Source organism: Puma concolor, chromosome A1 (genome assembly GCF_028749965.1).
Source record: "Puma concolor isolate L17-30 chromosome A1, mPumCon1.1.hap2, whole genome shotgun sequence".
Lineage (NCBI taxonomy): Eukaryota > Metazoa > Chordata > Mammalia > Carnivora > Felidae > Puma > Puma concolor.
Genome location: NC_141667.1, coordinates 92,478,178 through 92,501,754, shown reverse-complemented (window position 1 = coordinate 92,501,754; position 23,577 = coordinate 92,478,178). Strand labels below are relative to the sequence as shown.

The 23,577-nt window shown below is 33.7% G+C and overlaps 1 long non-coding RNA gene and 1 other non-coding gene across 2 annotated transcripts in view; both read right to left on the bottom strand.

The window, feature by feature from the left end:
* LOC147584306 (uncharacterized) overlaps nt 1-23,577 on the bottom strand; it is a 204,907-nt gene that overhangs the window by 125,182 nt on the left and 56,148 nt on the right. The window lies entirely within an intron of this gene.
* Nucleotides 8,788-8,890, bottom strand: LOC112861835 (U6 spliceosomal RNA). Its single transcript, XR_003223722.1, has one exon. It is a non-coding gene; the product is annotated as a U6 spliceosomal RNA (small nuclear RNA).

Sequence of the window (23,577 nt, the reverse complement as noted above, 5' to 3'; positions counted from 1 at the left end):
TTATTTTTAATGTATTATATAATAAACTTCTATTATTTATATAATCCTAACAAAAAATAAGGGCTCGTTTTTGAAATTTAACATAAGCAATAAAACTTTGATTTATCAGTTCAAGATCTTTCAACGATACACTCACAATTCATATTTATCTCTACCTAATGCATTAGAATGGTTCTTTCTAGCAGCACTCTGCAGACAATCTGCCCCATTTTTTTTAAAAGGGTAAGATTTTTCCTCCACTAAATCATAGGCTTATTATCTGACCAAATATGTTGTTTGAAATTATATAAATTTAAACATTTCTTTATAAAGGTCCAAAATTCTGTAGGAATATCTGACAAGTGTAGACAGAGCCCCTTCATCGTATAGCCAACATTTTACACTGTATTACACTAAAGAGCAATTTGTTTCTGTCTCTCAGGGTTGAATCATCCAAATAGAAGTCAGTTCTAAGTCAAATCCCATGAAGTCAATATCAATCACCAACTACTGATGTTCACCCAAATCCTACACACTGGCATTTACTCTTAATAATGAACAATCACTGATGAAAAATAAATATGGAAATGTTTTCAGAATTTAACAAACTTTAAACAAATCATAGGTTTGACAGGTAACTCATTTCCTTAATAAATTAGTGGTTTACTGTGGGAGAAAAAAATCCAAGAACACAAGTTACATAAAATGTGACATACTTTGGGTATTAAATTAAGGAGGCATTACTAGCTGAGAAGGTATCAAAACATAAATTAATAAAATAGTATGTACGTAAGAAAAATTAATAATATGCCTAACTTAAATTATTTTTAAAGATAATGTACTCTCAGATCAGGAAAAATAAAGTATGACAATACTGACACATGAAACATAATTACATTAAAAATACATGTTTTGCTTAAGCAGTTCTTGAATCAAGCCTGTAAAACGAGTCTTCGAATATTTGCTATTACCAAAATGGAAAAATTTATGGAGTATATATCAGAAGAGAAGTGAAGGTATTAATTTTTAGGTATAATTGAAAAGACTATTTATTGAACTAAATTTTCAGAGAGAAATAAAAGGGGTGAGAGGAAAAAGTCTGCTATTACTTGCTGGTGACCTTAGGCAAATACGTTTTCAATGTCTCAGTTTCTTCATCTAAAATAACATTTCTAAGCCTTGGGATTTGGGATCAGACAGGTTTTTTTTTTTAATTTTATTTATTTATTTATTTAATTTTAAGGGGTGTTCTATGCATTGTATGATGTTCACCAGCATCCTTGGTCTATACCCACTGGATGCCAGGATACCATTCTGTATACATCCTATTATGTGGATTTTCTATCACTATTACACAGTAATTTTCACAAACATGAAGGTCTTATTCCAAGGTATTTTCAGAGAATTAGCAAAATTAATGTGGAAAAAATAGATATACAATCAAAGTACACAATATATCCACTTAGGAATACATTATCTTCATTATATTTCACTTCATATAAAATCGTAACTTGGAAAGGAGGCAAGTTTCTTAGTCTTGCGATATATATCAAATGCATTTCTTTTCAACATTTGATATTGAAAATGATCAAAAATTTTCTTGCATTTAAAATTATCTATTAAATACAAATTGGTAGACTTATTTATTTTTCAAAGACTAAAAAATAATTACATGGGGGCTTCAGTTATTCCTTATTTAGGTGGTTTAGTTTTCTTTCTAGTATTTTGTGCTTTTACTACTATACATATAAGAATATTGTGTAATTTTTTTTCAGTTGCTAACATTTATTCATTTTGTTTAATGGTTTTCCATATTTGCTTTCTAAGTGACATTTGCTAAAATTCTATGTTATTCTCCATATCTCTCTGCAGAGCACATTTATCCTCAATTATTTTATAATTCTTTCCTGCAATTATATGGGATTCTCTTTGTTATTAGAGATTGCTTTTTGCAGTAGAAGGACATTCTTCTCACTTTTGATTATGTTGTCTCTTAGAGGCACTTCCCCCTCCCTGCAACAGTTGGAAAACTTGTTCTCAATGTACCATATGGTTGTCACCAAATTTTTTTATTTCTTCACATTTGATTAATATTCCTGCAGTGTTATGATTAGTAAACACATTACCTTCTGTCATGTTGTAAGTTTAAATTATTGACCTCTAAGCAAACATTTATGAAATTCCTTTTATCTTTTTTCTCAATATAAAATAAACGGCTCTCCTGAGGAAATGTATATTTTCCCTTGTATGTTTCCAAAAATAAAGCATTTATTTTGGAGGTGTTTTAATTTCAACATACAGCATTAACATTACTAATCTATATTAATAAAGAATTCCAGATCCAAAATAAGACAGCCCCTTCTTTCAGTAAATCTTTGGTATTCTTGAGTTTAATTGTGGTTGTATCTTAGTGGTATATAGGAGTCTGATTTTCCATGTCTGAGTTAACAGTTCCTGTGACGAGGCGGACATAATGATCCTGGTTAAGCAGGGTTGAGATGTGGGTGCATCTCTTATGTGGACAAGATAGGAAAAAATACAGACGACCCATATGTCCTACATATGTAATATCATATCATATTATATAATGTTATAGATGTTGTTATATATGTTGATTTTATATATATATATATCAATCACATTCTGTAATTATGTTATTTTATTTAAAATCATAACTATCCTGAGTGAATTTATTACTAAAGAGTACCAACTCTATCTCTCTCTCCCAGCCCCTGCCTTTTCTTTTACATGCACTCACACATGTACACACCACTGATCATTTTGAGGTTCCCCCCTTTTTTTCGTCATATAGGACTTCATTGTCTGATCTTTTTTACAGGTATGACTTATGTTGTAATCAGAAAACGTTACCTTACATAAATGTGTGAAACATTCTGTTGCAGATAACAGAAGTTATTAACCCAAACTAGTTTAATCTCACCTGGCAATTTTTTGCTTTAGACAACAGAAAATCCGCGTACACAATGTGGCTTCAGAAATGGCTAGATTTAGCTTCATAAATGATGGGTCTGAACCCTGCTTCTGTGTCTTAGCGTTTTTTTTTTCCTCTGATAATTCGATGTTCAAGCAGGTCTCTTCCCACATGTAGTCAAAGGTAGCTTAACAGCAGCTCTTGGTTCACATTTTCCTGAAATCTTGTGAAGGCAGAAAAGATACTAAAATGCTTTTTCTCAATGATTTAATTACATTCCTGGAGAGGGGGCTGATTGTCCAGATTTGGGTTATGTCTCCATCTCAGAGTTAACAATTCCTGTGACAAGGCAGGCATAATGATCCTGATTAAGAGGGTTGAGTTGTGGGTGCATCTCTTATGTGGATGAGATAGGAAAAATTGCAGACGACCCAAGAACATGGAGATTAGATAGATAGATAGATACAGATATAGATAGATATAGATACAGATATTTCTCAAAAAGAAAAAGAATGTTGAATAGATGGAAATAGGAGATGTCTCTTCCATGTGTGGTTAAGTTTTGGTCTGAAACAAATGCATGAACTATTAATTTCCTGAGGGCAGTGTCCACTGAATAAATTGTTGAAAAGGTAAATGAATCTTTGTTAATAAAATAAATATATCCAGATGTGTTTGTCACATTAACATGCCTCTCTCATCCTCTATATGATAGGAATTCTAGCAGAGGACAATGTTGGCAGGTATCTTCCCAGATACCTTAAGGATACTCATAGGAACTTTCTATTCACTATAAGAATTCACCAAACTATCCTCATTCTGTCAGACATACCTAGTCACGCAAACTCAAAGGAACTGACGATAAATAGGAGAACTTTATCATACTAATGATATCTTACCACTTCTTGGAAACCAGAAAGCTCAATGTACTATGCTGTTTTGTGTAAATCATGTATAAGTTTGACATTTTGCAGGCAAAACCATGGATCTTTCTTGCAAAGTGTTCAGAAACAGATCAAGGTAGATTTAACAAAGGATTTAATGCCTAACACTATTTACATATTTGTTGAATAAATGAATAAATGAAGGAATATAAAATAAATTTCAATGAGCTATAATTGAGTTAGAGTGAAAGTCTTGGTTTCTTAAAAAATTAAGCAGAAATCTCTTCGGTTATGATACTTCGTGAAGCTGAAATAAACATATCAATCACTTTCTAAACTAAAATGTATTAAATACTTCCTGTTTAGTAATCAGGGATTAAATAATAAAACTGAATCTTCCTGATATTTGTAGAACCTTTCTGTGCTCATTAACATAAATCCTAGAATCTGTGATTACCATCCACAATTTACATGTAAATGTGGAAAGTGTTGGATGTTGTGCAGCTCACTCAGTTCCACATACTGTGGAGATCACCCTCCCTTAAATAAACACCTGGCTTTATCACTTTTAAAAATTCCTGTAAGTTAAATAATTTTAAGCCATTCATTTATTTTACCTGAATCTCTTTACATCAGATGCTTGGTGGGACTTTTAGTGTAAAATGTAGTGTCAACTCAAGAAAGTATTTAGAGTCCCTAAAAGAGCATACAGAATAGAACTCTGAATACCACAGGAGAAGAATTAGCCATCGTATAACTATAATTATAACATAATAAACAGGATAGCACTCAATAAAATATTACAGTAATTAATTGAATCCTATATTTGTGTATACAAATGGAATCTGCACATGTTAGAAAAGCAAAGTAATTAGTATCTTCTACTTGAAACTGATTAATTCTCTTTTGAAACTGAGAGAGTTCAGAAGAGACTAAGTGTTCAATCCATTTTAAGATAAACTTCAGAATGTTTTTTTAGATTTTGGAAAGATATGTATTGCAGAGGAACTTCAAATAAATGTGACAAAGAAGGGCCAGTATTAAAAGTAGATATGAAAAAGAAGATCAGAAAGAAAAATCTCATTTCAGAAATGTAACAATTAGATTTTAAAACAGGAATAAAGTACTGCACTGTGAATGTGTGGAAGAAAAATCAATAATCCAGAAAAAGCACAGGATTAAATGGGAGGGGTAAAAAAGACTTGTCCTCCATTAACAACATCATTTAAAATTGCAAACATACATGAAATTTCAGTTAAAAATGTTAGAATTAATTTTGCAGGACAGCCAATGCTTGGGAAGGCTGGACTAACCTAAGGCATTTTAATCTATAAGTGAGGCTTTGTCCAAGATCCTGCTGGATACAGCGCTCCTGAGAAGCTAAAGACTTGACAACACTCATTAATGTTCACACAAAGACTCTGTCTAAAAAATGTAATCCATGTTGGATATGTATTTCCAGATTAGATACGAAAGATGAATAAAAATATTCCCATAAATCTTTGATGTCTTAAAATTCCTTTGGTCAAAGATTTTCCTAACTTTTTGATGCTAGGTAATGTTTGCTTTTGTTGTTGTTATTTTGTTTTCTTTTGTTTTCAATTGCTAGCATTTATTTTTAAATTAATCACTAAAAGCCCTTAAACATGTCCTGAGGTTTAGACATCTCTTTAATTTTGATTTTTATTCTCGTTATTGCTATTAAATGCCAGAATTATATTTGCCTCATCTCTGTAATTATTGCTTTATCTCTCTAAGAAGCTTTTAAAACTCAGAGCCTTGAACCTGTTTTTTATTACAATTTAAGAGAACAATAGCTGAGGGTTTTGTTTTGTTTTGTTTTGTTTTTTGGCATATTTTCCAGGTTTTAAGGACAGAGAAAATCCCTCAGAATTTAATCACATGCAGATATTTAGAAGGAGGCATGGGAGGTAATAAATTTTATATTTAACGTAATTAATTGCTTGGCTAATCCTTGGAAGTTTGAATAAAATATCTCCATAATTTAACATTAATTTCCATTTGGATAATGCAATGAATAATGTATTATGCTTTGTTAACTAGATATCTTTTAACAGGAATAAAAGTGAGCAAGAACTAGACAAAAAGTTTTATCCATAGAATTGATTATAGAAAAATAAAAATAACTATTACATAGAAAAATGGTATAAATAATTCAGTTAATATCATTAATAGTCATATCTAAGAAATATCAGGGGTTTTTAAATTGTTTTTTCTGAGCTTAAATATTAACATCACATCAAATTTTATTTCTTTTTATGTCCTTTTGTAAATGCTTCAGTGTACCGCAAAAAGTAAGGTAGTATCTTCTTTTACAAAGCATAATACCTGAGACATTGTGGGAAACGTGGCTATAAAATCTGTATTAAACCAAATAAATTATAGTATTAGTTATTCTCTCCTCTTGTAGTCAAAAACTTAGCTAGTAATTTTCAGGGTGCCTTATTAACTTTTAAGGGCTGAGTGGAGAGTTCTAAGATTGCTATTTGATTGGTATAGATAAGGACTGTTATTGGCAGTATTTACCATATTACAGGTTTTCCCCTTTGCAAATATGAAAGCAATCATCTATAAAGGTTATTTAGGTAAAAAAAGAGTTCGCTAAAGCAGTAGGGAACATATCTTAATATTTCTCATTTATACTGTGTTTTTCTACACTTACAGTATGATACATGCAATTTAAAACTTTTACTATCCTTGTTGGCTTTAGTTAGGCACTTTATGGGTACATGAAATAGTAACATGATTCCAAATGGTCAACTGTACAAACACTGTCATTCTAGTATTAGATGTGCCATTCTCACCCATCCTGTCATGGAAAGAAAACTATCTCCTTAGATTCTGGTTTATCCTTGCTGTGTTTCTTCCTATACAAATAAATGGTATATATATTTTTAAATTATTTTTTATTTAAAAACAATTTTAACGTTTATATTTTATTATCGAGAGACAGAGCATGAGCATGGGACAGGCAGAGAAAGAGGGAAACACAGAATCCGAAGTAGGCTCCACGCTCTGAGCTGTCAGCATAGAGCCTGACGCGGGGCTCGAACCCACAAACTGTGAGATCACAGTCTGAGATGACTTCAGATGCTTAACCGACTAAGCCACCCAGGCGCCCCTTTAAATATTTTTTTAATGTTTATCCATCCTTGAGAGAGAGAGAGAGACAGAGTGCCAGTGGGGTAGGGACAGAAAAAGAGGGAGACACAGAATCCGAAACAGCCTCCAGGCTCTGAGCTGTCAGCACAGAACCTGACAGGGGGCTCAAACTCATGAATGGGGAGATCATGACCTGAGCAGGAGTCAGAAGCTTAACCGACTCAGCCACCTAGCCGCCCGTGTTATATATATATATTTTAGTTCTCATTTTCTATAAAGAGTGCTATACTGAAGATAGTCTTCCCGCCTCACCTTTTTTGAAAAAGGTGACTAACACATCCCTTGGGATTTCCTCCACTTTATAAATATCCGTATGTTTTCAAGTTTTTGGGTATTTTTTTCTACTTCTTTTTATATTAACACAGTAAACTTAAGATACTTTGTGTACAATTCTTTAATTTTGAGATATATATATATATATATATATATATATATATATATATACAGACTTTTATAAACACCACTGTAATAAACACCAGCCCTGAATCTATTGGGTATTACCCCTTTGCAGTCACATCCTCTCCTCTCTCACCCTGGCAACCACTCATCTGTTCTCCCTGACTATAGTTTTGTAATTGTGAGAATGTCGTGTCAATGAAGCATATAGTTTTTAACAATTTGAAACTAGCATCTCTCACTCAGTGTAATCAAAACTATCAAAACTATTTATGCATATCAAGTTTATTCACTGTTATTTCTGATTAATATTCTGGTGGGTGGATGTGCCAGGGGACACTGACCCATTCACCCACTGAAGAACATCTGTGTTATTTCCAGGTTTTGGAGATTATGAAAGAGCAGCTATAAACATTGGTGTACAAGTGATTGCGTAAATATAGGTTTTCATTATTCTAGAACAAATATATAGGAGTAGAATTTCTGAGAAATACAATTAGTTTAACTATATAAAAACTGCCACAACTGTCTAAAGTAACTACACCATTTTGCTTACCTACCATCACTTTACGCCAAGTCCCATTTAGTCTGCATCCTCACCCACACTTGGTGTTACTAGCATTTTTCATTTTAACTATTCCACTAGGTGTGGAATAGTATCTCCTTATGGTTTTAATTTGTGTTTCCCTAATAGCTCAGAATATTGAACTTGGTTCATATGCCTAATTGCTTTCCATATGTCCTATCTGATGAAGTTTCTCAAGTCTCTGATTTTTTTTAATTGGGTCATTTGTTTTCTTACTATTGAATTTTGAGACTTCTTTATATATTCAGGATAAAAGTCCTTTTTCAGATATGTTATCTGCAAATATTTCCTTCTAATTTGTAGCTTGTTTGTTTTTTCATTCTGTTAGTATCATTTCATCCTCTTAGTATCATTACTTTTCTATGGCATTTTAGGCATGCAGTTTATGTCTATTAAGTATAATTTGTCCATCTTTTATTAAGCATCTACATTTTTACTTGTAGTTAGAAAGCATTTCTGCACAGTGAGACAAAGAGGAATTCACCTACGTGTTCTTTGAAAACTTATTTGGTTTTATATTTTTATATTTAGAGCTCTGAACTCTAAATGTTTAGCCTTGTGCAATGGTGTGAGATTTGGATCTGATTTTATCCTTGTCAAATGACCAGCCAATTATCCAAATAATATTATTTAAAAAGCCTCGTTTCCCAAAAGATTTGAGATGCTACCCTCATCTCATATTAAACTGCCATATATTTTTAGTGTAATTCTGAACGTTTGTTTCTCTGGTTAGCATGACTCTTCATGCATCAGAACCATGTGTTTTAATCATGTAATGTCTATGTTATAATCCAGTGTGGGTTTATTCTCTTTCAAAGATTTTCTTTTTTTTTATGGAACACATCACAAATTTGTGTGTCATCTTTGCACAGGAGTCATGCTAATCTCTATATTATTCCAATCTAGTATATGTACTGCTGAAATGAGCACTCTAATGGTGTCCTTAATCAGTATACCTAATGCTAGTACCACAATCAATAAATATATGCTAATTTTTTCTTGCCCTATTTCCTTTCCTTATTTGTAGCACTATATTGTAAGATACACGTGACATACATCATATAAAGCATTTTATTCCAACACCATTCATACATTCCTTTTAGTCTTTAATCTAGAATTAAGTATACAAAATGTCTAATGTTAGTCCTTTTGTTGTTATTTCCCCTATTCTCTCTTGATTGGATGAAGTTCATCTTCTAATAGATTCCTCAGAAAGGGCTAATGAGTACACAATTCCTTGATCTCTTGCATATTTGATCTTTTCAGGTAACCTTGATAGAAACAGTTTTGCTGTTTATGAAATTCTTTGTCCACAATTATATTTGAGTTTCCTGAAAATGCTGATCCCTCTCGCAAATTTTTCTTGTTTTCCATAAGTACATATGATGGAGCATGGACAGTAGCTTGGTGGAATGTGCTATTTATTTTTTCACTTAGAGCAAAGGTAAATTGAGGATGGCCTCTTATATTTATCCTAATAGCATGAACGGATGTTTATAGTTTTATTTGTTCTTATTTTTATTTTATTTTTCTGTTTTAGAGGCGTGAAGAGGACATGTTGCAAGATTTATATTTATACAACCACCATTATTATTATAATAATTCAGAAAATATGTAAATGAAATTATTTTGCTACCAAATATGGAGACAAACATAAAATTCCTAGGTCGTTGTCAAATCAGTAGCTTATTTTGTGTTGTAACTTGCCGGAGATAGTGACACCACTAGCTGTTTTTGCTTATATAGCAATAAGGGCAATGCACTCCCATGTAGTTGGGCTTAATGAATGCTTATTGACTGAATAAATACTATATGTTGCTGAAAAATTAGTCAAAGGCATAATCCTACAGTTTATTCATGTTAAAATCAATCCCAAACACCAGAAACGATGCTCAGAAAATGTTATTTTTCTTGGCTATTTAATCTTAAATGTATGCCAATAAACCTAATAGTCACTGAGAAAAGGGAATCATGGAAGTTCAATAGCTGATTTGTGTTCTTTGTTCCTTACATCCATATGGATCTTTTTTACAACAAAGCACAAACCTTCATTATCCACCTAATTGCTTTGAGGCAGCCTCCCTCAAGGTGGACTATTCCAAATCTCAAATGTCCTCAAGGAATGAAAGGACCACTCAGCCTTTAAAGTAGAGCAATAACAAATTTATATCATTTTGCCCTTTCAAAGCCTTGCTAATCATTAAAGAATGAGGCTAGGATAAGCAGCATCAACATCACTTAAGAATTTATCAAAATCACAAAATTTCATGTGTCTTCTCAGACTTAACTAAATTAGAACCTGCATTTCACTAATACCCCAAGTAATTCAGATGATTATTAAAGTTTGAGAAGCACTACTTTATATGGATTGGAAAAAAAATTAAAAAAAAAAAATACTAACAAAAGATAAGGAAGAAAAGGAAGAAATCAGGGTTGTCTACAACAGAGTTGAATTTAGCCATAGTATATTTAAGCAGCATCAAGAAAAAAGATGAAAAGGCTAAGACACCAGCTACAGATTCAAAAGTCAAAGCAGCTACAGATTCAAAAGTCAAAGCAGCTGAGAAAGGGACAAGTTCTTCCATATCTAGGTATCTTTTCCTAGATCTATAATCATACATTTTCTTGAGATGCTTAGGAATCTATAGAAAACATACGTTTTTCATTCTGGACCTAAAAATAGCAAACCATATATGAACTTGAAAAAATTAGTTTGTCTCTCAGCATCAATATTCTTATGTGTGAAATAAAATGGTTGGCTAACAATTATAGTTTGACAATAATGTGAATACTGTCCTTTACAACAAAGAAAGATACCGTCAACTGAGACCATATTAGAAATGATGTTCTTCCTTTCTTCCTTCATTCCTTCTTTCCCTGTGTAGGAAAAAAGTCTCAAGGGCAGGGAACATTCTATTTATTTTTTAATCTTCAGAATCAAGCATAATAATGTCTCATGGTGAGTTCCCAGATGATGTTAGTGGATCAAACTGACAGAATACAATCACCAATGTTGGAGAATTCAGGTAGTTCTTGCTTAGTAGATATCTGGTGGCCTCTCTTAGTGATAACTTTTTGCCAAGTGTTAATTCAGTTTGGAATGTAGTAAAGTTTATAACAAGGTAAGATGTAAAAGACAGATATTGTTCTGGGTTAAGACTATTAATGTACAACTCATTCCATTAATTTTTGTTTTCTTTTGAGAATATTTTATTTGTGCAAGTGTACAAATGTCTGCAATGAAAATATTTACAAAAGATATGAATTTGCTGTTATGCTACTGCCTATATTTAGACATAAATGCAAACACAATTTTATTGCTAATTAATTGGCTAACACTTGACAATAATAAAAATAAACATTAGTAAATGAAATCATTAAATAAATAAAAATATAAATATTTCAGATGCTCATTATTGACCTCTCTACAAATATTTGTTAGTATAGATTATTTTTTCCAAATGTTTATTTATTTTTGAGAGAGACAGCATGCAAGCAGGAGAGGGGCAGAGAGAAGGGGACTGAGGATCCAAAGCCGGCTCTGCACTGACAGCAGTGAGCCTGATGTGGGGCATGAACTCATGAACCATGAGATCATGACCTGAGCTGAAGTCTGATGCTCAACCAACTGAGCCACCCAGGTGCCCCAATACAGATTATTTCTAACAGCTGGACTAGCTGAATGTATAATACGTATCTTTGGACCTGTAGTCATACTGGAAGTTTTGTACTGATACACATCAAAGCACCAAACTATTCTAACTTATATGTGCATGCATCTGTATTGACATTTCAGGATTATCTGTAAAATGCCTAATTTTATTCCAATATTGATACAGATACTAACACATAAAGATTTAATACAATGAGCTGTAAGGTAATCAAATGAAATAACCTAGAATCACTAATTATCCTTTTGTGGTAGTTGGCTTGATCTCCATCTACTTCTTAATATCCTGAAAATGGGTAAAAATATGGAAGCATCTTCATTTAATCTTAAAAAATATCACATTTCATTTTCAACATAAAAATAAGGCACTCAGAGTAAAGGGTATATTCGTTAGTTTTATTACTGGGAAAAAAAGAGGAAAGTACTAAAATAAACTTTTTCTCCAACTTTGAATTCATACCAATGTGTCTAGTAGTATCATTGAATTCTGATGGCCTCAAACAGACATAACCATAAATGCTAATTAGGAAAAAAGAAGAAAGTTAGGATGCTTCATTAATAATTAGAATGTGCTCTTACTATATAACCAGAATCAGAGTTCAAAAATAATTCATATTTTAATTAACTTCTTAAATATTTGCATGCAAGTCCAGTACAACTTGATCTTCAAAGACATACTGCATCAGTATTCTCTAAATATTACTGTGGAGAGTTTTAATAAGTTTATGGTTATTATAAGGCTGGAAGTTATAGTTAATTACTTTTTCTCTCTTGCAACCTATTAATAGTCTTCATGAAAATAAATTAGTCCTTTCCATATGCATGCATTATCACCAAGCCCAGCGATTTACTGATTACAACTATAGAATGGAAAGGATAAGAACTGAAGCTCACATTTAGAGAAACAAACCTTGCTCCTACTCTACTTCCCACCTCTTAGGACTGAATCTTCTACTAGGTTAAACAATTAAAACTTTTAGGGGATTTTTTGTTTTGTTTTATTCTCATTTGAATGATCACAAATGGGGATACTAACAGTACCAGATTTAAATGTTACATTTTAGCAATATTTAATTTTCTGCTATATTTTTGTAAACCATTTATGATTTCACCAAAATTCAAAATGCATTTCTCCTTGCTCGTAGATTTTCACCATAACCACAACGCTATTTGTTTCTTTTGACTGTTTAATCATTTCACTTTCTCTTGCCTAACTTAATGTGCGTGTGTGGACATGTTTACATGTTGGTGCTTAAACAACAAAATAATCAAAAGATCAAGATCAGGATTCAGTTTCTCAAACTATTGCTCATCTTAACTTAAAAAGTTATGGACAAGCTTCCCATCCCCCAATGTGTTGAAGAGATGTGAAGAAAAACATTTTCAAAGGCAATTAAGAGTCTAGATGTAATTAGAACAACACAATCATTCTCATGAAAGATATGAAAAGAAGCAGATAAAAGAAAATGGATCATTTTTTGTTGTTCTTTTTAAAAAAATATGTCTCAACAAAGCAAACAAAAACTTTGATTTGAAAAGATATATGCACCCTTATGTTTTATTGCAGAATTATTTATAATAGACAAGATATGGAAGCAACCCAAGTGTCCATCAATAGGTGAATGGATAAATAAAATGTGGAATATTACTCAACCATTAAAAAAGAATGAGATCTTGCCATTTGCAACAACATGGATAGACCTAGAGGGTATCATGCTAAGTGAAATCAGTAAGAAAAAGACAAATATCATAGGATTAAATTTATATGTAGAATATAAAAAACAAAACAAACAATTAAACAAAGAATGGTCTCTTAAATATAAAGAGTAAATTGGTGGCTACCAGGGAAGTGGTGGGTAGAGGGATGGGCAAAATAGATAAAGGGGATTAAGAGGTGCAAAATCTTCCAGTTATATAATAAATATATCACAAAGATGAAAAGGAAAGCACAGGGAATATAATCAATAATATTGCAATAATACTGTATGGTGACAGATGGTGACTACTCTTACTCCGGTGAGCATTGTGTAATATATAGAATTGTCGAATTATATGTTGTAAACCTGAAGCTAATATCATATTGTATGTTATTTATACTGAAAAAAGAATACAATCCAGGCCGTGGTGGTATAATGTAGCTCAAATTTTTATTCATTTTCTTATGTGTGGCCTGAACCAAGGTTCAGGAAAATTTGTAAGCTCCTGCTTCAATGAATGGAATTCACGGAATAAACTTGGGAGTTAAATCTAGATCTTTGCTGAAGGAAAGTTATGTACTAAAAGACCAAGAAGCTAAATCTTACAACAAAGAGACTGTCCTTTTTAAGGGTGGTAATACAGGCCTGATTTTGTATGGCATATAGCCTTCATTAAGTAAATCCACATGAAGAACCCTGGATCAGCTAATTCATAGAGAAAATGTATTAGAGATATAGTACCTATAATAGACAAGTAGATCCTCATGGCTGATAAAAAATATGATTTATTTTATATAGTTACCTTTTCACTTTAGCCAATTCATCACATATTATGTTTCAAATTTATAAAGTGCAGCAACATTCATTTACACCCATGTGCACACACACACACACACACACACACACACACACACACACACCACACGTTAGGCTGCACATGGGTTCTCTTTCCAGTCATTACCTAATCTTGTAGGGACCTTGGAAACATTGGGTTCAAGAGATTCTGTAATTCTTTTCTAGGTTTTCTCATTTATTTAAATAAAGCCTCAGTGATGAACATATTTATATGCAGAAGTTCCCCCTTGTCTTTCTAGATTAATTCTGGAAATATAAATTTCAATGTTATTGGCATATATATGGCAACTGAAGTCAGCAAGTTTATGTTATTCTTATTTTCATGTTTATGGCATTGGTTTATGTGTACCTTAAATTCACAGATAAACTCCACTAAGCCACAAAACAATACTCCCATTGGATATTCCATTAGCAGCAGCCCATTTTATCCAAGTTAATTTTTACCCTGGGATTAAACATTAAATTCATAGCATAGAGCAAGGCCTTCTAAGCTTGGGGTGACACTTGACTGTGGCATTTCGGGAGTGTTTTGTATGAAAACAATACATGGAACAATTAAAGGTATAAATATGCTGTCTTTATCAAGCCATGGATGCTGACTGAGGAATGAAGTGAAGGGAAATCTATTCTTTCTCTTTATGGTGACTATAAATTTGTAAATTTGGAGTGGATAAAATATCCTCAAAATTTTAAATTAAATATATGCAATATAAATATTAGGATTCATGGATTTTTCTTCAATGAAGCACATAAACAAAGTTAACAGATGGGGTGACAGCTTGGACTTTGATATTTACATCTACAACTGACAAGGGATTACCATCAGGAATTTAGCAGGAACTTTTGCAAAACAACTAGAGACAAGAAAAACAATAGGAAATTGAGAAAAGAATATGAATACGCCAAGAAGTTAAAGTAGAAAATTCAGATTAAATTAAAACTAAATTAATATATTCACACCAATGGAAATTCAGATTAATACAATAATGAGGCAACATTTTAAGATGATATGCTTAGCAAAAACTAAAAGATAATACCAATGTAAGAGATCTGGGAAAATTCAGTGGCTCATGGCAGAACTGTAAACTGGCTATATTCTAAAAAGAAAAACATTGTGGAACTTCATGAAATTAAGTAGCATACATTAACATTCCAGAAATTCAGTACTGGGCATTTTTCACCAGAGAATCTCCCATTGACGTATAAAGGAACGTGAATATGCTCATTTTCATGGTGGGAGAACTTACATGTAGGAAAATCTAGATATCTATTTTTAGGGGGAAAAATAAGTAGGATTCTTTGGATATATGCCTCAAAAGAGGCATACAGGGACACGTGGGTGGCTCGGTCAGTTAAGCATCGGACAATGAATATTGGCTCAGGTGATGATCCTACGGTTCATGAGTTTGAGCCCCACAACCAGCTCGGCACTGATAGCACAGAGCCTGCTTGGGATTGTCTTTGTCTCTCTCTCTCTCTCTCTCTCTCTGTCTCTGGCCCTCCCCCACTCTCTCTCTCTCTCTCTCTCTCTGAAAATAAATAAATAAGCTTAAAAAAAAAGCAGCATACTAGAAACAGAAACAGAAACTAGAACATATCTTAAACTTCTGATGTTAATTCTATTCTTTAACATTATAGTAGAAACCCTATTTTTTTTTTGTTTTTTCTTGTTCTTTGATTTATTCATCTTCACCCTAATAATGCTGAATTGCTTTGTTATATTTGACTGTCGTTTTCATAACTTTGTTTTATATTGTCTTTGTATTTGTCTTTATTTTTATGTTCCCTCTCTTAAAATATGGCTAATTTTAATACATTTCTCATGTTTTTAATCGTCAAAATAATTAATGTTAAATGTAGATTTATTAATGTAATTTAATTTATATTTCCTTTCTACCTTCTTTCTTTTTTTACATTTTTAAAACATTTTTTCTATGCTTCTATTTATTCTTTTCTGCATATTTTGAATTGATTATTATTCATGTTTTTCCTCTATATGCCCTATTTCTATCAAATGTGTTGTTGAAATTTTAAAATGTGTATTCATTCAACTGGGTTCACGGATGATTACTAACATTCCTCTCCTCCTGAAAAATAGAATAATCTTAAATGGTCCTGTGAACTAACTATGCTTCTTCTTATCCTGTGTTGAGTTACTCTCATTTGCTTTTTTAATTCCTCAGAGAGAATTATCATAGTGTTTTACAGCTGTGGATATTTAATATCCATATATATCCATATATATACACACATATATACATATATATATACACACATATACATATATGTATATATATTCTACATATATACATGCATATATGTATATGCACGTATATATTAGTTTTTAGGCTGCATTCTACTCTTGAACACAAATAATACTTTCTTGTCTAAAAAAGGGTAAATCTGCAGTAAGTTCTGTAGGTATTTTGAAGCTATTTACTCCATTCTGTTGTCTTTATATACTTACTGTTAAAACATGTCTTGTTTTAACAAGTGAATCCCCATATGTAATATCTTCTTTCTCCATATATAATCTCTTCTTTCTCTTTGATTATTTTTAAGATATTATTTAGTAAGTTTTTGGCACACTTAATTACCTGCACATTTTATGTAGTTTGTTATGGACTAATTATATTTATCTTTGTTGGAATAAGCAGTAACATCAGTATCTGAAAATTCATACAGAATAAAATCAATATGGTCATCTTAAAAAATTCAGAAGAAGCATATTAATTAAAAATGCAACAACTACTTATGATTTTAAAAACAAAAGTAATAACCCTAGAAGGAGAGAAAAACATCCTCAATCTGATGAACAGCATTTTGGAAAAATATATAAAAAGAAACACAAAACTACAGCTAACATCATTGTTAATGGTGAAAGACTGCATGCTTTTCCTCTAATAATGAGAAAAAGACAAAGATATGCACTAAAAACGACTATTTAACATTGTTCTACAGATTATAATAAGTCCAAAGGACAAGGGAATGGAATAAATAAATCAAAGCATGCATTTTGGATATACAAAAATTGTACATTTACAAATAGAAATTTTATTTACAAAAGGAAAAATGGAATCGAAAGTATGAATGAAGGGAAAATAAGATAATATAAAAAATAGAGAGAGACTTTACATTGACCAAGGATTGTAGAGAAGTTAACTCCATATAAGCTAGCTATCAAGCATATGAAAATGTACTCATATCATTAGTCATGAAGGGAATGCAGATTAAAATTACACTTTGAGGGGCGCCTGGGTGACTCAGTTGGTTGAGCGTCCACCTTCGGCTGAGGTCATGAACTCACAGCTCGTGAGTTCGAGCCCCACGTCGGGCTCTGTGCTGACAGCTCAGAGGCTGGATCCTGTTTCGGATTCGGTGTCTCCCTCTCTCTCTGCCCCTTACCCACTCACATTCTGTCTATGTCTCTCTCAAAAAATAAACATTAAACACAATTTTTAATTACATTTTGAAACAGTTACAAACATACTATAATTAATAAATAGTTAAAATGATACTATCAAATGCTGACAAATATGAAGTCATTGGAACTTACAGACTCTTAGTGTGGATGTACAATTTTACAAGCCTATGAAAGCAATTTATTAGTTTCTTATAAATTGACACACACAACACAGCAATTCCTTCCAAGAGAAACAAAAACATAAAATGCTCTTTATCCTCAATAGCCAGAAACTAAAACATCTCAAATTCACATGAACAATGTAATTACACATGAATATGTAAACAAACATATATGTGTGTGTGCGCGCGCGCGCGTGTGTGTGTGTGTGTGTGTGTGTGTGTGTGGTGCTGGCATGTGAATAGTCTTGATGCTCCCAACTACCTGGCTACAGCCAGGTCAATGATCCTATTCAATCATAAGTTCTTTCCTTGGCAATTTAAACCCAGGTGCAGAGGCCCTTCATAAACGAGGCAGTGAGAATTTTGGAGCACACATCTGGTTTAAACATAGCAATAAGGAAAACCTGATTTTTAAATATCTTTTTTTTTAATTTTGTTTTTTAACGTTTATTTTTGAGACAGAGAGAGACAGAGCATGAATGTGGGAGGGGCAGAGAGAGGGAGACACAGAATCTGAAACAGGCTCCAGGCTCTGAGCTGTCAGCACAGAGCCCGACGCAGGGCTCGAACTCACGGACTGCGAGATCGTGACCTGAGCAGAAGTCGGCCGCTTAACCGACTGAGCCACCCAGGTGCCCCAGAAAAACCTGATTTTTAATAAACATGGACTATAAAAGCAAGTATCTACTAGCTCTGCTGAATGAAAAAAATAATAAGTAGGGGTGCCTGGGTGGCTCAGTCGGTTAAGCGTCCGACTTCAGCTCAGATCACGATCTCGCGCTCCGTGAGTTCGAGCCCCGTGCCGGGCTCTGGGCTGATTTCTCAGAGCCTGAAGCCCGTTTCCAATTCTGTGTCTCCCTCTCTCTCTGCCCCTCCCCCGTTCATGCTCTGTCTCTCTCTGTCTCAAAAATAAATAAAAAACGTTAAAAAAATTTTTTTAAATAATAAGTAATTTGGATTTTAATAGAGATACAGTAGTAAATTATTAATAGAAAATAAATATCAATAGATTATTAAAATACACTGATTACAAAAAAGCTTTTTCATGAAAAGCTCTCTTATGAATAATTTTATTATAGAAACAGTAATTATTTACATAGATTTTTAAATTAATGTGAAGTTAATTTCTGTGATTATGAATCATAGTTAATGTAACTATGGCAGTAATTTAGGCTATAGTTTCTGAATCTTTAGGTTTAGCAAACTGACTGAGCCAAACATTGGAGACTCATAACCACACTGGAGCAGGATTCTCCCACATAATGGAAGATAAAATAGAAAATAAAAACAAATATATGACATTTAAAGGAATCCTCAATAACACAGAGCCAAACACTGCAAGATTCAGTGACTATTTTCATATCCAGTCAAGCAACTGACGAGACACAGATAATAGTTCACATAGACACCCAAGTATTTTTGAAATTGACGAGAAAAATAAAAAGTAACTCAATTACTAAAATGAAACTACTGAGGTAAGATCAATGTATCATGTGTTACATGAATATGAGCACTAGAAAGAAGGCTAAAACATGGATCTTTTTAAGTATATAAAATGTATACAATCTAAATAGGAGTGGGATTCAAATGAGTTGGCAATAGAAAGAAGATAAGAGGGGCAAGGGATTTGACAGCCTGAACTTGAAGGTTTTCCAGACTTATATAGGACAATTTTGAAACCCCAGCTATTATACCTGTGGAAGCACCTAACTATAAAATACTCTAAATAAATGTAGTCAAAAAAGAGATTGAAGTGATCCAATCAATCCTCAGATGATTATCAGAAGACCAATAATCCTCAGATCCACAAGGAGGTCAAAGTGGGAAGGGGGACTTCATTTCACTGAAGGCATATTACTCAGAGATAGCTACATACAGTAAAAGGAAAATGTGAATGGGGAATAGTGGCAACAGATTTAGGAAAACTCAGCTGTTCCCCTTTTAGTAGCACCTGCATGGTAAGGGTTATGTGACATTATCTTAGATAAGGAGTAAGGGCTTCAAGACCCAGCACGGAAAATGGAATAATACCTGCTCATCACCTCTATCACTTTACTTGGCCCCTAAATGAGCTTGACTACAACAGTGAATAATGAACATCGAGGTATTAGATTTTTCTTCCCCTTGTTGAACCCAAGTATTTTATAAATGTTCCATTATCCAGCATGAAGGATTACAGATGAAAAAACAAAAGAAAAAAAAAGTCTAAAGATACAAACATGCATGGCGCCTGGGTGACTCAGTCAGTGGAGTGTCTGACTGATTTCCACTCAGGTCATGATCTCACAGTACATGAGTTCAAGCCCCAAATCAGGCCCCACACTGACAGCCCAGAGCATGCTTCAGACTCTCTCACTCTCTCTCTCTCTCTCTCTCTCTCTCTCTGTCCCTTTTTCAAAATAAGTAATTAAACAAAAAAAAATGAAGGTAAACATGCATTGTGGGAAAACAACAACGACTCTTTAAACACAGTGCCATGCGACCTAAGACTTACAAATTAGGATATTTCACATCCCCATCCTACCCCATCCACTGTAGTCCTTTCCTTTACTGCTACTTACATGGGTCCTTGTTTCTCTCTTTCGCACCCCATTTTCAGAATTTCCTACCTCTACCTTCTCTGTCTGATAGAATTCTCAGGATTAGAACTCTTCCATTCCAAACTGTCTTGAAATGCAATGAATTCACTACATTTGTATTTGTATGGGATCTATGGTCATTAAGCCACAATTTGGGCTGCCACATCTGTGTCTATTTTGCTCCAAATACCTAATAATTGCTCTTTCCTTAAGATAGGTCTACATTAAAATAGGTCTTTCCCATAATTTTACAAGCTTTTAAATTATAAAATACTTTAAAGATAATATTGATCATCTCAGTTATTATATACTCTTTTTTTTCTTAATACCTTTTTTTTTTTAAGTAGACTCTAAGCCCAGCACAGAGCCCAGTATGGGGCTCAAACTCACAACACTGAGGTAAATACCTGAGCTGAGATCAAGAGTCAAATGCTTAACCAATGGAGACAGCCAGGTGCCCCTTAAAACTTTTTTTTTTAATTGAGGTATAACTGACATATATTATATTCAGTTGTACATTCTAATGATTCCATATTTGTATGCACTATGAAACGATCACCACTAAGTAAGTCTGTCATCATCTATCAGCATAAAAGTCACAATCTTTTTCTCATGAGGAGAACTCTTGAGATTCATTCTTAGTGACTTTCAAATACACAATAAAATATTATTGACACTAGTCATCATGTTGTTCATTACATCCTCATGACTATTTACTTTAAAACTGGAAGTTTGAACCTCTTCACCTCATTCACTCCCCAAAACTGCCAAGACCAATATCAAGGAGCTAATTGCTTATATTTTCTTCTATAAGTTTTATGGTTTCAGGTCTTAGGTTGAAGTCTTTAATTCATTTTGAGTTAATTTTTTAATATGATGTAAGACACTGTTTTAGTTTCATTCTTTTGCATAGGGCTGTCCAAATTTTTCCAGCACCCTTTATTAGAGAATGTCCTTTCCTTATTTTATATTCTTGACTCCTTTATCACAAATAACTGACCATATATACATAAGCTTATTTCTGGGCTCTCTGTTCTTTTCCATTATTTGTGTGTCTATTTTTATGCCAATACCATACTGCCTTGATTATTATAGCTTTGTAATTTGATACATCCAGTTTTATTCTTCTTCTACAAGATTTCTTTGGCTATTCAGTGTCTTTTGTGTTTCCGTATAAATTTTAGGGTTATTTGTTCTATTTCCATATAAAATCCATTGGAATTTGAGAGGGACTGCATTGATTCTGTGTTTCTTTGGGTACTATGGGCATTTTAACAATATTAATTCTTCCAGTACATGAGCAAGAATGGTTCAACATCCACGAATCAACCAATGTGTCTCAAATCTTTCATTACTTAAGCAGCTCAATTTATTCTTAATTAACTGGAAGCCAGATGCTCAGTCAACAGTTTTCAAAGTATGCATATATATATATATATATTCCTGTGGAACTGCAAATCATAAACACGGCTCACCTCAAAACCAGGCAGTCCTAGAGAAGTCCCCTATGTGACAGTTGCAAAAATTGGAGCTCTATATGAGTGTGTAACTTCCTTCCTGGTCAGTACTAGTGAGCTGTAGTGAGGCCAAGGGAAAGCCCAAAGATGACACCCCCAACCTACATTCTCTGAGAGCACCTCAGAAGTCTCTAGATATGTGGCAAACTTAAAGCATATCTTTCAGACTAAAGTTCCAGGACAAATAAACAGGCATTTTTCACAGGAAGACTGTGGTATATTTCAGTCTGCTGTCTGTGCAGTGCCCTGTGGGGTGTATACTGACAAGGACTGCCTCTGGTTGTTTCACTTCCTTGGGTCCCAGACATATAAGCCCTGCCCCTTGCAACAAGAGGTGATAAGGGGCATCCCTTGTGTAGACTTCATATGCCCACTAGCTTTAGTGAGGCAGAGGGAGAATAGCTTTAGTGAGGCAGTAGGAGGATTCTGTGGCTGCACACACTTGCTGCGAAGGTAGAGGCAGAGTACAAAGATAGCACCTGCCAGTACCTCCATCCAGGCGAGAGTCCCAACAGGCCCCTGCTCCTCTGGGAGAAGCTTTAAGATTGGCAAACGATCTCTTTCAAATTCTGCTTTTGTGCTAGGTCCGAAGTAAATCTGAGTACAAATACTTTAAGAGCAGAAACTCAGTTCCCAATGGCCCTGTGAGTGAGATCCATTGGTTTTCAAAGCCAGACAGTTTGGGGGCTTGACTTTCTGGAAGAGTCCCAAGGCTGGGATGCCTGATGTGGGGCATAAACCCCTGGATCCTTAGGAAGAAGCTCCATATTTGTGAGACCCTCCTGATTATGGCTTGCTGCACCTGGGGTGAGGTTTTCTGTGAGACTATGCCTCTGCCTCTCCTAACCATCTTGATGTGACTCATCCTTTGTTGAGGAAAGGCTGTTCAAATAGTTCTGAGATCTTTTCCAGAGATAACTGCTGCATATGTACCTAAAGATTTGGTATATCTGTAGGAGGAAGTGGGTTCAGGATTTTCCTGTACCGCCATCTTTTTTAAAAAAATTTTTAATGTTTTTATTTATTTTTGAGACACAGAGAGACAGAGCACGAGCAGGGGAGGGTCAGACAGAGAGGGAGACACAGAATCGGAAGCAGGCTCCAGGCTCTGAGCTGTCAGCACAGAGCCCGACCTGGGGCTCAAACTCACAGACTGTGAGATCATGACCTGAGCTGCAGTTGGATGCTTAACCGACTGAGCCACTCAGGCACCTGGTATGCCACCATCTTTTAACTGCCTCCATATCCCTTCTGTGATGGCAATAGTGCAGAAAGCAGACAGTCTTTCCCAGTCTAATTGGACAGAATTCCATAAACAGAACTCAGCTAAAAATAACCCATCATGAAATACTTTATATTGATACTTATTCAGTGCTGAGAACTCTAGTCACATATTGGAAATACATTGGTAACAAGGTATACACAATCCTTCTATTTAGGGAGTTAAATATTCTAAAAGGCATATAGGCATTACATAAAAAATACCCCAAAATATTTGAGTAACAATTTTAGTAGGGGATACAGAGAAATACAGGATACTGAAAAACTATAGATGATAAAGATATTTTCCAGGGAGACAGCATTGGTCAATCTAATTTTTAATCCTACAACCCATATTCTAGTCACATTTCAATTACTTACAAGAGGTGAATTATGGCTAGTCAGTAGTATCAGAACATTTTATACTTTATACACTTTAACTGTATTTATGTAA